This window comes from Medicago truncatula, chromosome 2, assembly GCF_003473485.1.
Source record: "Medicago truncatula cultivar Jemalong A17 chromosome 2, MtrunA17r5.0-ANR, whole genome shotgun sequence".
Classification (NCBI taxonomy): domain Eukaryota; kingdom Viridiplantae; phylum Streptophyta; class Magnoliopsida; order Fabales; family Fabaceae; genus Medicago; species Medicago truncatula.
Genome location: NC_053043.1, coordinates 26,190,372 through 26,206,264, shown reverse-complemented (window position 1 = coordinate 26,206,264; position 15,893 = coordinate 26,190,372).

Here is a 15,893-nt window from a genome sequence, read left to right as displayed (position 1 = left end):
AGTTTTGCAGTTACCATAAATAAGTCACAAGGACAGACCATTCCTAATGTCGAAATCTATCTTCAATGACATGTTTTCAGCCATGGTCAATTATACGTAGCATTATCAAGAGGAGTTTCTCAAAATTCAACAAAAGTTCTCATTAAAGAAGGGAAAATAGAAGGAGAAGATGAAGACTTTACGAAAAATGTAGTTTTTAAAGATATTCTTTTATCGCAATCATAGCAATGTTTCTTTTACATAACATGTCATTTATACATTTATGTTATGATGTACTAATTACCATTAGAATAAACAATAAATGATTATTATTTTATATGTAGGCTGTAACGCCCTATTTAATTATTTGATTATTTTATTGAGTTTAGAGTCCATTTTTATGACTTATGTGATTTATATGATTTTTGTGATGTGTTGTTGATTTATTAAGTGGCTTATTTTATTATTTAATAGAATAAGATTTGAAAATAAAATAAGATTAAGTTGTGGGGGCTGCTTTGGAATTTAGAAGAATTTAGTGGAATAAGTGGAAATAAGATAAAGAGGGTTGAGGATATAAATAGGAGAAACAAAGGTCAGAATAGTTTTTAAGTGAAACAAGTTTTTGGAGAAAAAGGGAGAAACCAAGAGAAGAGAAGAACCTAAGAGAAGAAGCTTGCAATCGATTAACCTAAGGTAAGGGTGGGACTAACCTTCTTTAATTCTAAGTTGTATAATTCTGAGAATTGGATTTAACATGTTGTAGGATGTAGTTTTGAGGATTTAAGAATTAGGTTAAAAGTGGAGAATCGATCAATTAAGAGTAGAAACCTGTTAAATTGGTGTAGAATTAGTGTCCAGACCTTAGACTATTCATAGAACAATGATTAGAATCAGTTTTAAGGTTAGAACCATTGAATTGGTTGAGTTTTGAGAAAATATGCAATTCTGCCCGAGCTGACATTCATCGCTTGCCATAGCGAGTAGCTGTCCCCGCCTCGCGAGAGATGAACTTCATCGCTCGCCTAGCGAATAAAACCCTTCGCCTCGCGAGTGAACCTTTTGTCGCTCGCCATTGCGAGTGAATCACTCGCCATAGCGAGTTGCCCAGTGAGGGAAACATGATTTTGGGAATTGATGTTAGAGGTCAAGTTTTAGATGGTTTTGAGTTCCTTAACCTATTTAGGAATGATTAGGCAAGTTTTTTAGATTTAATTTGGACATAGCGGAGTCAGAAAATGGGATTTTTGAGTGAAAAATGCCAAACTCCCGATAGCAATCAGTTTGAGCTCGCCACGACAAGTAGCTAACTCGCCATAGCGAGTACCCCTTTTCCTGAACTCGCCATAGCGAGTAGAGTGGCTCGCCTCGCGAGCTACTCAGTGGCAGTCACCTTGTTTAGGGTTCTTGCGATCTTTGTCGTACGTGATGTTGTGAGTTGATCTTGGGTTAGGAATGTAAGTTGTTTATTAAGTTATAGACGTACAGAAAGCCTGAATCAAATGATTAATGATTGTTGGTTGGTTTAAGTTATTTATATAATGTGTTGAAAATGTAAGATATGGAAATTATTATTGTTTATATCATTCAAGTTGTTGTTATTGATGTTGCTATGTTGCAAGACGTTTATGTTGCTGTTTCTGCTGTTGTTGAATCATTATTGTCATTAAGTTGCAAGTGTTGGTCTAAGTTGTAAAGTTGTAAGTTGTTATTCCAAGATATTGGAGTCATATAAGTTGTGGTGTTGTCTAAGTTGTACGTTGTTGAGTCCATGCATACTCATTTGATGTTGAGGGCTTGATGCCCTGTGAGCTTTTGCTCTTACGTTGAGGGCTTGATGCTCTGTGAAATTTTGCTCTTTAAGTTGAGGGCTTGATGCCCTGTGAGTATAATTATACTCTATATGTTGAGGGCTTGATGCCCTGGTTGGTACCACATGCATGATTAAGAAGCTGAAGTTGCATATGTTGAGTTTAAGTTGTAGAAGTCGCATTGTCGTTGTCATAAGTTGTCATTTTTCAATGAGTTATTGATGAAGTATTATATGAAGTGTTAATGTTATTAATTGATGAAGTTTAAGTTGTTAAATACATTTGATGAATTATATGCTTATTATTATTGAATGTGAAATCTCACCCCTTCTGCTTGGAAATGTTGCCTCTACATGGGTAACTTGCAGGTAATCAAGAATAGTTGTTGAAGTGAGTTGACTCTCTCACGTGTCGTAGTCTTAGGGTCGCTCTGATACGTAACGGGATGAGGATTTTAATGTTTTCCATGTGTTACGTATTTATTATGGTTTTATGTTGAAGGATTGTTTAAACCGGATTTTTAATAAGTTGAGGCCATTGTGCCAACACGATGTTGAACTTAGTTGTTTTCCGTTGCAATAAGATTTAATTTGATGACATATGATGATTGAGATAATTAGTAATTTTACTATATTTATATAATTATAAGATGTGTAGCATCCTGTTTAGTTGTTTTACTCTGATTTATGCAAAAAATTTCAAGTTGGGAAAACGGGGTGTTACATAGGCAAACTAAAATATGTTGAGTTCATAAATAATTTTGTTATATGCCTTGACAATATTTTGTTTATAAATCAATATATCAATAATTTCCGTTAATATTTTAAAATTTAAAATTTTTAATCAAAATTATACAAACAAACATAATAAAATAATCACATGCGTTAGCGCAATATCGTGCCCGTCTTTCCGCTAGTTTTAATAAAGTTAGTGCATGAGTAATTAATGGGAGGTTTTAATGAAGTAATTGTGTAGTAACATTTTAATGAGATGAGAAAGTTACTAGGCCCATTAAGAATGAGAAAAATATAACTCATTTAGTGAGACAGTATAAAGATAACTCTAGTTGTGAATTAGGGTTGTACATTCATTTCATAAAATTCGCTAGAAAGTGACCAAAGAGAGAAGTGAGAATAGAGAGAAAAATAGAAAGAAAAGGAAGAAAGAAAAGAAAACCTAGAAGGGGAAGAAGAACAACAAGCTAGGAGGTCAAGGTAGAGGGTGAAAGATGCCAACAAGACTTGGAGCTCTAGCTTAAGCTTTTGGGAAATTGAGGTAAGGGTGAAAGATTATATTCTGATAATAAGCTATAATCACTTTTATGACATTTTGGTCAAGTTTGGTTTGATGATTTTTATGAAATTGATGCTATGCTAAGTTGATTTTCATGCTTATTGATTACGTTAATTATGGGTATGATGAATGATGAGTCAATAATTATCTATTTTAGTATAATATTTAGTTTTGTTATAATTAGATTTAAGTTTATTTTATTTTAATATTATTTCCTTTTAGAGCTATTTTACTTCAATTGCATATTATTATATTTCAGGAACAAATATTTGATGGATTGAGTCTTGGAGCAAAAGAAAGGGGTTTGGAGCTGATTCGGAGCAAAAATACGAAGATTCGGAGACAAAAATATGTCTCCCCCGAGTCAGAAGCTTGGCACAGCACGTGCTAACATTGGCACGGCCGTGCCACTTCCCAGAACACCTTTTGCTGCTTTTGCTTAGCTTTTAAGCTACTCTATTTTAGTTTTACCAAAAAGCCTGCAGTTTCTTGTGGAACATTGCTTAGATTCTAAGTCGAATGTAAACTACAAATAGAGTAGTTAGCCATCACAAATATTCATCTTTTATTCTTGGAATTTAATAAGTGACAATTGTCTTTCTTAATAAAAGTTCTTTTCTTTTCCTTTACTTTCTTGTTATTTACTTTTATGCTTTTCTCCTTCTTCTCCATGTCTACGATGAACATGAGTGAGTAGACTTCTCTTGTCTTGGGATTGTTGGATAAGTCTAATGACATAATCCTAATCAAACCAAGCTATTAACCCTAATCTTATGTAACCCTAATCTCTAATCTAAATTCACCGTTTTAACATGAATTAACCATTATCAAACTGTGGAAACGAAAGTGGAGGGTTTGATAATTGTTAATCCATCATCTCAAATATCAATTCATAAAACCAAAGTGGATCTTTGATATTCGAACAAGTGAATTTAGACAAGGGTTGTAAAGGCAGCGAAATAGTCTTTGCAATCTTTGAGACATATAAGTTTCGATCTTCAAGGGAACCGATAGTAATCAAGTCAGCGAAATAGGCTTGGTTGCTAGAAGAACCAAAATCTAATAGTAATCAAGTCAGCGAAATAGGCTTGATTGCTAGAGGAACATAAGAGAAACTGTCTTTAGAAGTTAGGTCTAACATAAGGTTCTAGGTTTAATAGTTTGGTTTGTGAAGGATTTGTCACCAGGATGGACCAATGATCCCAAGGCTCTTTTTATTATATTATATTCTAACCGTTTGAAAACCCAAACTTTGCAACTTGATTCTCTTCTAATCATCAACAAAAATTAATTGAATTGAACAACTCCCTGTCGGAACGATACTCTTATTTTACTACTTCGATAGAACCGTACACTTGCGGTTTTATCCCATCTAGTTTTTGGCGCCGTTGCCGGGGAGTTAACTAATTTAATTAACTTTTTCCTTGTGATTAGAATCTTTTATTTTCCCTTTTCTTCTACTTCTTTCTTTCTTTTACCGTTAACTTCTTGGGTTCTCAATTTCTTATGCGAAGAACCTAAAGTCTTGGAGAATTCATTCCCGAGATCGAAAGATATTTGCATAAGAAAAAGAGAAAGAAACAAAGCAATTATACAGGTTCCTTCCACAAACCGGAATTCAGTCTTGTCTCCCTTGCACTTCCAAGGAGAGTTCACTAAAATGTAATATCTGATTACAACTGCTCACTGCTAAAACAAGCAAGAGACTTCAAGTGCTCAAGCACAACTGCAAGAGTCTTCCTATGCTCTTGAACATAATCAAGTGACTTCTAATGGTCAAGCACAACTGCAAGAGACTTCCAAATTCAAACAGAATTACAAAGAAAAATGTTTGAGGTTGAACACTGATATACAATCAGTGGTGTTCACAATTCAAATCAGATACATACTCTTAAGACTTTATAATTTCTAAGATATGAACTTTGATAAGAAATTCTAAGTGAACTTTTGATGCAGAACAATTTTGACAGAGTTTAGGCGCTTTCAAATTGTTGTTGAGTAATACCATTCTCTAAGTCTTCACTCCTTTATATAGAGGTGTAGAAAAGAGACGTTGTCACATTGCCAGCACATCAAAATAGAGTCGTTTGAAGCTTTGATCAATCACCAATGATCTTTTTCCTGATATGGTTATTGTACTCTTAAGGATCAATTTCAAATCCATTCCATGTATGTAGGAACATTGTTGCAGGCAGAGTTGTTATCCTTGTCTTGTAGCAGAGACACAAACTGAGTAGTGGAGATAGTGGTTGTACACTTCGAACAATTGTACTTTGTCAACGCTTTTCAAAGAACAAACATCCAATGCTTTCAAATCCTTTCAAATTAGTCGTTACATCACTCTTCCAGTCTTCTGCAATGCTTCGACAAGATTGAATCCATTGAACAACCTTTGAAGCTTTAAGTCTTGCATCTCCTGATGAACTACAACTTCTGGTGATCTTCAGCTTCTGATGAGATGCTTCTGATGAACTTGCTTCTGATGACGTGGGAGCATTTTGACTTCATGAGCACTTCTCTTCAGATGCTTTAAGCTTCGTTTTTGTTGATTCCTTTGCTCTCTTTTTTTCTTCCAGAACCTAATAAAGATATCAAATTTCTGTCTATGGTCCTGTACACATGAACAATTATTAGCATATCCAATTGACAATTTTTAATACCTTTGTCATACCCCAATTTTTGACCTAAGGTCACACCGACACATGTCATTTATGTAATACCCCGTTTCCCAAAATCAATTTAATAATAAATAAACATGCATCAGAGTAATTCCCAAACGGGCATGTCACACTACATTTTCAAAATTTCTTAAATAGAATATAAAATCTATTTAATAAACATCCTTCAAAGTCATCATTAATTTTGCAGCGGAAATTTGCATCGAAAACAACAACAGCAACTGTTTAAATCTCCGTAATTAAATATTGGCATAAAGCCTTAACAACATAATTCAACCAACTTAGGGCCACAACATCAAGTTCCAAAATAAGATACATAGGAAAGAAAACAATAATAATTCCCATCCCACGTATCAGAGCCCTAGACACTTTGAGCCACCACCAACTACTCAGGATCACCTGCAAGTTACCCATAGGAAGGGCAACATTTTCAAGCAGAAGGGTGAGATTCACAAACAATAATAATAAATATATAAGTCATCAACTTAATTAAATAACATAATTAACAACATATATCCAATAATAATATTCATGCTTCTTCAATTTTAACAACTCTTGCTAAATCAACCAACGACGACAACAACGACTCAATATCTCCATCGACAACAACGACAACAACACGATCAACAACAACATCAACGACAACATCATCAACACGATCCACAAGAACATCAACGACAACATCATCAACTACATCAACGACAACATCATCAACACGATCCACAACAACATCAACGACAACTACGACGTGGTACTATTTCCAACACGTTGAATGACTAAGCATTCCGGGGCATAAGCCCCCAACAATTTGAATGACAAGGCATTCCAGGGCATGAGCCCTCAACGATTGAATGATTAACATTCCAGGGCATGAGCCCTCAACAGATTGAATGACAAATCATTCCAGGGCATGAGCCCTCAACAGTTGAATGATTAACATTCCAGGGCATGAGCCCTCAACAGATTGAATGACAAAGCATTCCAGGGCATAAGCCCTCAACGGTTGAATGATTAACATTCCAGGGCATGAGCCCTCAACAGTTCCTAATTATGAAAGGACTCCACTTGTGTATATCAGCATACAACTCAACTACGACAACGACAACATGGGCAACGACAACCACAACGATGGTGCATAATAACTATGACTTACTCCCCAACTTGGTCAACATCAACAACCTATGACTCCGTTACTTAGAACGACAACTTGCAACTTTACAACTCGAACCCACACCTTGTATATTCTAATTGAATGCAGCTATGCACAAACCAGCAGTCAGCAACAAATCATATTCAATCAATAGCAACATAGACATCTCAAGATATAATAATATCAAATGATAATCAACACAACTTAAACATCCTATATAAGTCCACATAATGCATTTGCAAATCTACCACGTCATTAACAACATCAATCATCTTATATCAGACTCACTGAACATCAACAGTATTATAATAAACATTCACTCATAACCCGAGGATCAACTCACAACGTGGGTTAAATACTCTTAAACACCTTAATTGAACTCATAGTACTTCTAGTTTTGAGCCTTGGAATTGTCTCATAAGTTTTGGATTAACTTAGAAATAGTTGTGCTGAATTTTCATAAGGTTTCACTAAGACCTCCCTAGAGTATTTCCATCATAACTCAAAAACCAAAAATCATTTTCAAGTCAAACCAAAGCCATTGGAAAGCTAACAAAATTATCTACAACTTTCATGTTTACACCAAATGTCAATTCAAAACAGAAACGTGTGAAAAAGACGCAAGAACATGAAACAGGGTATGCATCAGACATGTTGAAATTTACAGATTTTCTGTCAAAATCGCCTCACGATCACTGGGATCGCCTCACGATTTCGACAGCATCAGACATATTGGAATTACAGATTTTCTGCGATTTTCTACCATGGGAGCCTCCTTGGCTCCATCTCTTAACCCTAAACTCTCCAAAATCATCCATAATCATCACCATATGATTACCCTATCATTAAAACGTTAATCCATCACTAACCTACCTGATTAACCACTCTTTTCACCATTCAATTCTATGGTTTCTACACTTTTTCATTCAAAAATCAATAATCAAAACCTAATCCCAAATTTCCCAATTTCTACCAGAAACATGTTAAATCAAAATCAGAATTACAATCTATACTATTGAAAGTAAACCTCACCCTTACCTTAATTCAGATGAACAAAGCTCTACAATTATGATTCTCTTCACCTGGCTCTCCCTTGGTTTGCTTTCTCTTGTTTTCTCCCAAAACTGATGTACGTGAAAACAGTTTCTCTGACTCTTTCTAACTTCTCCCTTTTCTTTTCTAAACCTAATTCAACTTCCTCTATTTCCACTTAATCCCACACAACTCTCCTTATTTCTAAATCAGCCCATCGAACTCCAAATATTCTAAATTCCCACTTATTGTATTAAATAGTAAAATAACTCATTTAATAAAATATAACACATCACATAATCAACATAATTATATAAAATCATATATAAAAAGACTTTAAATCAACCAATAATAATTAAATAAAATTGGGGCGTTACAACTCTCCCCAACTTAAGAATTTTCGTCCTCGAAAATATACCTATAAAACATAACTCTGCACCACAAACAACAATCAGAACAATCAACAAAACAACATTAGAGTTGACACTCTATCCTAGGTGGCTCAACACGACTCTACTACTTGGCCGGACGGACCAACCTGCTCTGATACCAATTGTAACACCCCGTTTCCCAAAATCAATTTAATAATAAATAAACATGCATCAGAGTAATTCCCAAACGGGCATGTCACACTACATTTTCAAAATTTCTTAAATAGAATATAAAATCTATTTAATAAACATCCTTCAAAGTCATCATTAATTTTGCAGCGGAAATTTGCATCGAAAACAACAACAGCAACTGTTTAAATCTCCGTAATTAAATCTTGGCATAAAGCCTTAACAACATAATTCAACCAACTTAGGGCCACAACATCAAGTTCCAAAATAAGATACATAGGAAAGAAAACAATAATAATTCCCATCCCACGTATCAGAGCCCTAGACACTTTGAGCCACCACCAACTACTCAGGATCACCTGCAAGTTACCCATAGGAAGGGCAACATTTTCAAGCAGAAGGGTGAGATTCACAAACAATAATAATAGATATATAAGTCATCAACTTAATTAAATAACATAATTAACAACATATATCCAATAATAATATTCATGCTTCTTCAATTTTAACAACTGTTGCTAAATCAACCAACGACGACAACAACGACTCAATATCTCCATCGACAACAACGACAACAACACGATCAACAACAACATCAACGACAACATCATCAACACGATCCACAAGAACATCAACGACAACATCATCAACTACATCAACGACAACATCATCAACACGATCCACAACAACATCAACGACAACTACGACGTGGTACTATTTCCAACACGTTGAATGACTAAGCATTCCGGGGCATAAGCCCCCAACAATTTGAATGACAAGGCATTCCAGGGCATGAGCCCTCAACGATTGAATGATTAACATTCCAGGGCATGAGCCCTCAACAGATTGAATGACGAATCATTCTAGGGCATGAGCCCTCAACAGATTGAATGACAAAGCATTCCAGGGCATAAGCCCTCAACGGTTGAATGATTAACATTCCAGGGCATGAGCCCTCAACAGTTCCTAATTATGAAAGGACTCCACTTGTGTATATCAGCATACAACTCAACTACGACAACGACAACATGGGCAACGACAACCACAACGATGGTGCATAATAACTATGACTTACTCCCCAACTTGGTCAACATCAACAACCTATGACTCCGTTACTTAGAACGACAACTTGCAACTTTACAACTCGAACCCACACCTTGTATATTCTAATTGAATGCAGCTATGCACAAACCAGCAGTCAGCAACAAATCATATTCAATCAATAGCAACATAGACATCTCAAGATATAATAATATCAAATGATAATCAACACAACTTAAACATCCTATATAAGTCCACATAATGCATTTGCAAATCTACCACGTCATTAACAACATCAATCATCTTATATCAGACTCACTGAACATCAACAGTATTATAATAAACATTCACTCATAACCCGAGGATCAACTCACAACGTGGGTTAAATACTCTTAAACACCTTAATTGAACTCATAGTACTTCTAGTTTTGAGCCTTGGAATTGTCTCATAAGTTTTGGATTAACTTAGAAATAGTTGTGCTGAATTTTCATAAGGTTTCACTAAGACCTCCCTAGAGTATTTCCATCATAACTCAAAAACCAAAAATCATTTTCAAGTCAAACCAAAGCCATTGGAAAGCTAACAAAATTATCTACAACTTTCATGTTTACACCAAATGTCAATTCAAAACAGAAACGTGTGAAAAAGACGCAAGAACATGAAACAGGGTATGCATCAGACATGTTGAAATTTACAGATTTTCTGTCAAAATCGCCTCACGATCACTGGGATCGCCTCACGATTTCGACAGCATCAGACATATTGGAATTACAGATTTTCTGCGATTTTCTACCATGGGAGCCTCCTTGGCTCCATCTCTTAACCCTAAACTCTCCAAAATCATCCATAATCATCACCATATGATTACCCTATCATTAAAACGTTAATCCATCACTAACCTACCTGATTAACCACTCTTTTCACCATTCAATTCTATGGTTTCTACACTTTTTCATTCAAAAATCAATAATCAAAACCTAATCCCAAATTTCCCAATTTCTACCAGAAACATGTTAAATCAAAATCAGAATTACAATCTATACTATTGAAAGTAAACCTCACCCTTACCTTAATTCAGATGAACAAAGCTCTACAATTATGATTCTCTTCACCTGGCTCTCCCTTGGTTTGCTTTCTCTTGTTTTCTCCCAAAACTGATGTACGTGAAAACAGTTTCTCTGACTCTTTCTAACTTCTCCCTTTTCTTTTCTAAACCTAATTCAACTTCCTCTATTTCCACTTAATCCCACACAACTCTCCTTATTTCTAAATCAGCCCATCGAACTCCAAATATTCTAAATTCCCACTTATTGTATTAAATAGTAAAATAACTCATTTAATAAAATATAACACATCACATAATCAACATAATTATATAAAATCATATATAAAAAGACTTTAAATCAACCAATAATAATTAAATAAAATTGGGGCGTTACAACTCTCCCCAACTTAAGAATTTTCGTCCTCGAAAATATACCTATAAAACATAACTCTGCACCACAAACAACAATCAGAACAATCAACAAAACAACATTAGAGTTGACACTCTATCCTAGGTGGCTCAACACGACTCTACTACTTGGCCGGACGGACCAACCTGCTCTGATACCAATTGTAACACCCCGTTTCCCAAAATCAATTTAATAATAAATAAACATGCATCAGAGTAATTCCCAAACGGGCATGTCACACTACATTTTCAAAATTTCTTAAATAGAATATAAAATCTATTTAATAAACATCCTTCAAAGTCATCATTAATTTTGCAGCGGAAATTTGCATCGAAAACAACAACAGCAACTGTTTAAATCTCCGTAATTAAATCTTGGCATAAAGCCTTAACAACATAATTCAACCAACTTAGGGCCACAACATCAAGTTCCAAAATAAGATACATAGGAAAGAAAACAATAATAATTCCCATCCCACGTATCAGAGCCCTAGACACTTTGAGCCACCACCAACTACTCAGGATCACCTGCAAGTTACCCATAGGAAGGGCAACATTTTCAAGCAGAAGGGTGAGATTCACAAACAATAATAATAGATATATAAGTCATCAACTTAATTAAATAACATAATTAACAACATATATCCAATAATAATATTCATGCTTCTTCAATTTTAACAACTGTTGCTAAATCAACCAACGACGACAACAACGACTCAATATCTCCATCGACAACAACGACAACAACACGATCAACAACAACATCAACGACAACATCATCAACACGATCCACAAGAACATCAACGACAACATCATCAACTACATCAACGACAACATCATCAACACGATCCACAACAACATCAACGACAACTACGACGTGGTACTATTTCCAACACGTTGAATGACTAAGCATTCCGGGGCATAAGCCCCCAACAATTTGAATGACAAGGCATTCCAGGGCATGAGCCCTCAACGATTGAATGATTAACATTCCAGGGCATGAGCCCTCAACAGATTGAATGACGAATCATTCTAGGGCATGAGCCCTCAACAGATTGAATGACAAAGCATTCCAGGGCATAAGCCCTCAACGGTTGAATGATTAACATTCCAGGGCATGAGCCCTTAACAGTTCCTAATTATGAAAGGACTCCACTTGTGTATATCAGCATACAACTCAACTACGACAACGACAACATGGGCAACGACAACCACAACGATGGTGCATAATAACTATGACTTACTCCCCAACTTGGTCAACATCAACAACCTATGACTCCGTTACTTAGAACGACAACTTGCAACTTTACAACTCGAACCCACACCTTGTATATTCTAATTGAATGCAGCTATGCACAAACCAGCAGTCAGCAACAAATCATATTCAATCAATAGCAACATAGACATCTCAAGATATAATAATATCAAATGATAATCAACACAACTTAAACATCCTATATAAGTCCACATAATGCATTTGCAAATCTACCACGTCATTAACAACATCAATCATCTTATATCAGACTCACTGAACATCAACAGTATTATAATAAACATTCACTCATAACCCGAGGATCAACTCACAACGTGGGTTAAATACTCTTAAACACCTTAATTGAACTCATAGTACTTCTAGTTTTGAGCCTTGGAATTGTCTCATAAGTTTTGGATTAACTTAGAAATAGTTGTGCTGAATTTTCATAAGGTTTCACTAAGACCTCCCTAGAGTATTTCCATCATAACTCAAAAACCAAAAATCATTTTCAAGTCAAACCAAAGCCATTGGAAAGCTAACAAAATTATCTACAACTTTCATGTTTACACCAAATGTCAATTCAAAACAGAAACGTGTGAAAAAGACGCAAGAACATGAAACAGGGTATGCATCAGACATATTGAAATTTACAGATTTTCTGTCAAAATCGCCTCACGATCACTGGGATCGCCTCACGATTTCGACAGCATCAGACATATTGGAATTACAGATTTTCTGCGATTTTCTACCATGGGAGCCTCCTTGGCTCCATCTCTTAACCCTAAACTCTCCAAAATCATCCATAATCATCACCATATGATTACCCTATCATTAAAACGTTAATCCATCACTAACCTACCTGATTAACCACTCTTTTCACCATTCAATTCTATGGTTTCTACACTTTTTCATTCAAAAATCAATAATCAAAACCTAATCCCAAATTTCCCAATTTCTACCAGAAACATGTTAAATCAAAATCAGAATTACAATCTATACTATTGAAAGTAAACCTCACCCTTACCTTAATTCAGATGAACAAAGCTCTACAATTATGATTCTCTTCACCTGGCTCTCCCTTGGTTTGCTTTCTCTTGTTTTCTCCCAAAACTGATGTACGTGAAAACAGTTTCTCTGACTCTTTCTAACTTCTCCCTTTTCTTTTCTAAACCTAATTCAACTTCCTCTATTTCCACTTAATCCCACACAACTCTCCTTATTTCTAAATCAGCCCATCGAACTCCAAATATTCTAAATTCCCACTTATTGTATTAAATAGTAAAATAACTCATTTAATAAAATATAACACATCACATAATCAACATAATTATATAAAATCATATATAAAAAGACTTTAAATCAACCAATAATAATTAAATAAAATTGGGGCGTTACAACTCTCCCCAACTTAAGAATTTTCGTCCTCGAAAATATACCTATAAAACATAACTCTGCACCACAAACAACAATCAGAACAATCAACAAAACAACATTAGAGTTGACACTCTATCCTAGGTGGCTCAACACGACTCTACTACTTGGCCGGACGGACCAACCTGCTCTGATACCAATTGTAACACCCCGTTTCCCAAAATCAATTTAATAATAAATAAACATGCATCAGAGTAATTCCCAAACGGGCATGTCACACTACATTTTCAAAATTTCTTAAATAGAATATAAAATCTATTTAATAAACATCCTTCAAAGTCATCATTAATTTTGCAGCGGAAATTTGCATCGAAAACAACAACAGCAACTGTTTAAATCTCCGTAATTAAATCTTGGCATAAAGCCTTAACAACATAATTCAACCAACTTAGGGCCACAACATCAAGTTCCAAAATAAGATACATAGGAAAGAAAACAATAATAATTCCCATCCCACGTATCAGAGCCCTAGACACTTTGAGCCACCACCAACTACTCAGGATCACCTGCAAGTTACCCATAGGAAGGGCAACATTTTCAAGCAGAAGGGTGAGATTCACAAACAATAATAATAGATATATAAGTCATCAACTTAATTAAATAACATAATTAACAACATATATCCAATAATAATATTCATGCTTCTTCAATTTTAACAACTGTTGCTAAATCAACCAACGACGACAACAACGACTCAATATCTCCATCGACAACAACGACAACAACACGATCAACAACAACATCAACGACAACATCATCAACACGATCCACAAGAACATCAACGACAACATCATCAACTACATCAACGACAACATCATCAACACGATCCACAACAACATCAACGACAACTACGACGTGGTACTATTTCCAACACGTTGAATGACTAAGCATTCCGGGGCATAAGCCCCCAACAATTTGAATGACAAGGCATTCCAGGGCATGAGCCCTCAACGATTGAATGATTAACATTCCAGGGCATGAGCCCTCAACAGATTGAATGACGAATCATTCTAGGGCATGAGCCCTCAACAGATTGAATGACAAAGCATTCCAGGGCATAAGCCCTCAACGGTTGAATGATTAACATTCCAGGGCATGAGCCCTCAACAGTTCCTAATTATGAAAGGACTCCACTTGTGTATATCAGCATACAACTCAACTACGACAACGACAACATGGGCAACGACAACCACAACGATGGTGCATAATAACTATGACTTACTCCCCAACTTGGTCAACATCAACAACCTATGACTCCGTTACTTAGAACGACAACTTGCAACTTTACAACTCGAACCCACACCTTGTATATTCTAATTGAATGCAGCTATGCACAAACCAGCAGTCAGCAACAAATCATATTCAATCAATAGCAACATAGACATCTCAAGATATAATAATATCAAATGATAATCAACACAACTTAAACATCCTATATAAGTCCACATAATGCATTTGCAAATCTACCACGTCATTAACAACATCAATCATCTTATATCAGACTCACTGAACATCAACAGTATTATAATAAACATTCACTCATAACCCGAGGATCAACTCACAACGTGGGTTAAATACTCTTAAACACCTTAATTGAACTCATAGTACTTCTAGTTTTGAGCCTTGGAATTGTCTCATAAGTTTTGGATTAACTTAGAAATAGTTGTGCTGAATTTTCATAAGGTTTCACTAAGACCTCCCTAGAGTATTTCCATCATAACTCAAAAACCAAAAATCATTTTCAAGTCAAACCAAAGCCATTGGAAAGCTAACAAAATTATCTACAACTTTCATGTTTACACCAAATGTCAATTCAAAACAGAAACGTGTGAAAAAGACGCAAGAACATGAAACAGGGTATGCATCAGACATGTTGAAATTTACAGATTTTCTGTCAAAATCGCCTCACGATCACTGGGATCGCCTCACGATTTCGACAGCATCAGACATATTGGAATTACAGATTTTCTGCGATTTTCTACCATGGGAGCCTCCTTGGCTCCATCTCTTAACCCTAAACTCTCCAAAATCATCCATAATCATCACCATATGATTACCCTATCATTAAAACGTTAATCCATCACTAACCTACCTGATTAACCACTCTTTTCACCATTCAATTCTATGGTTTCTACACTTTTTCATTCAAAAATCAATAATCAAAACCTAATCCCAAATTTCCCAATTTCTACCAGAAACATGTTAAATC